The following is a 2,205-nucleotide window of genomic DNA, read 5'->3' as shown; positions in this document are numbered from 1 at the left end:
TAGGGTTAGGGTTAGGGTTAGGGTTAGGGTTAGGGTTAGGGTTAGGGTTAGGGTTAGGGTTAGGGTTAGGGTTAGGGTTAGGGTTAGGGTTAGGGTTAGGGTTAGGGTTAGGGTTAGGGTTAGGGTTAGGGTTAGGGTTAGGGTTAGGGTTAGGGTTAGGGTTAGGGTTAGGGTTAGGGTTAGGGTTAGGGTTAGGGTTAGGGTTAGGGTTAGGGTTAGGGTTAGGGTTAGGGTTAGGGTTAGGGTTAGGGTTAGGGTTAGGGTTAGGGTTAGGGTTAGGGTTAGGGTTAGGGTTAGGGTTAGGGTTAGGGTTAGGGTTAGGGTTAGGGTTAGGGTTAGGGTTAGGGTTAGGGTTAGGGTTAGGGTTAGGGTTAGGGTTAGGGTTAGGGTTAGGGTTAGGGTTAGGGTTAGGGTTAGGGTTAGGGTTAGGGTTAGGGTTAGGGTTAGGGTTAGGGTTAGGGTTAGGGTTAGGGTTAGGGTTAGGGTTAGGGTTAGGGTTAGGGTTAGGGTTAGGGTTAGGGTTAGGGTTAGGGTTAGGGTTAGGGTTAGGGTTAGGGTTAGGGTTAGGGTTAGGGTTAGGGTTAGGGTTAGGGTTAGGGTTAGGGTTAGGGTTAGGGTTAGGGTTAGGGTTAGGGTTAGGGTTAGGGTTAGGGTTAGGGTTAGGGTTAGGGTTAGGGTTAGGGTTAGGGTTAGGGTTAGGGTTAGGGTTAGGGTTAGGGTTAGGGTTAGGGTTAGGGTTAGGGTTAGGGTTAGGGTTAGGGTTAGGGTTAGGGTTAGGGTTAGGGTTAGGGTTAGGGTTAGGGTTAGGGTTAGGGTTAGGGTTAGGGTTAGGGTTAGGGTTAGGGTTAGGGTTAGGGTTAGGGTTAGGGTTAGGGTTAGGGTTAGGGTTAGGGTTAGGGTTAGGGTTAGGGTTAGGGTTAGGGTTAGGGTTAGGGTTAGGGTTAGGGTTAGGGTTAGGGTTAGGGTTAGGGTTAGGGTTAGGGTTAGGGTTAGGGTTAGGGTTAGGGTTAGGGTTAGGGTTAGGGTTAGGGTTAGGGTTAGGGTTAGGGTTAGGGTTAGGGTTAGGGTTAGGGTTAGGGTTAGGGTTAGGGTTAGGGTTAGGGTTAGGGTTAGGGTTAGGGTTAGGGTTAGGGTTAGGGTTAGGGTTAGGGTTAGGGTTAGGGTTAGGGTTAGGGTTAGGGTTAGGGTTAGGGTTAGGGTTAGGGTTAGGGTTAGGGTTAGGGTTAGGGTTAGGGTTAGGGTTAGGGTTAGGGTTAGGGTTAGGGTTAGGGTTAGGGTTAGGGTTAGGGTTAGGGTTAGGGTTAGGGTTAGGGTTAGGGTTAGGGTTAGGGTTAGGGTTAGGGTTAGGGTTAGGGTTAGGGTTAGGGTTAGGGTTAGGGTTAGGGTTAGGGTTAGGGTTAGGGTTAGGGTTAGGGTTAGGGTTAGGGTTAGGGTTAGGGTTAGGGTTAGGGTTAGGGTTAGGGTTAGGGTTAGGGTTAGGGTTAGGGTTAGGGTTAGGGTTAGGGTTAGGGTTAGGGTTAGGGTTAGGGTTAGGGTTAGGGTTAGGGTTAGGGTTAGGGTTAGGGTTAGGGTTAGGGTTAGGGTTAGGGTTAGGGTTAGGGTTAGGGTTAGGGTTAGGGTTAGGGTTAGGGTTAGGGTTAGGGTTAGGGTTAGGGTTAGGGTTAGGGTTAGGGTTAGGGTTAGGGTTAGGGTTAGGGTTAGGGTTAGGGTTAGGGTTAGGGTTAGGGTTAGGGTTAGGGTTAGGGTTAGGGTTAGGGTTAGGGTTAGGGTTAGGGTTAGGGTTAGGGTTAGGGTTAGGGTTAGGGTTAGGGTTAGGGTTAGGGTTAGGGTTAGGGTTAGGGTTAGGGTTAGGGTTAGGGTTAGGGTTAGGGTTAGGGTTAGGGTTAGGGTTAGGGTTAGGGTTAGGGTTAGGGTTAGGGTTAGGGTTAGGGTTAGGGTTAGGGTTAGGGTTAGGGTTAGGGTTAGGGTTAGGGTTAGGGTTAGGGTTAGGGTTAGGGTTAGGGTTAGGGTTAGGGTTAGGGTTAGGGTTAGGGTTAGGGTTAGGGTTAGGGTTAGGGTTAGGGTTAGGGTTAGGGTTAGGGTTAGGGTTAGGGTTAGGGTTAGGGTTAGGGTTAGGGTTAGGGTTAGGGTTAGGGTTAGGGTTAGGGTTAGGGTTAGGGTTAGGGTTAGGGTTAGGGTTAGGGTTAGGGTTAGGGTTAGGGTTAG

The sequence above is a fragment of the Puma concolor genome, chromosome D1 (assembly GCF_028749965.1).
Source record: "Puma concolor isolate L17-30 chromosome D1, mPumCon1.1.hap2, whole genome shotgun sequence".
Lineage (NCBI taxonomy): Eukaryota > Metazoa > Chordata > Mammalia > Carnivora > Felidae > Puma > Puma concolor.
Note: the sequence above shows the minus strand (reverse complement) of the source record.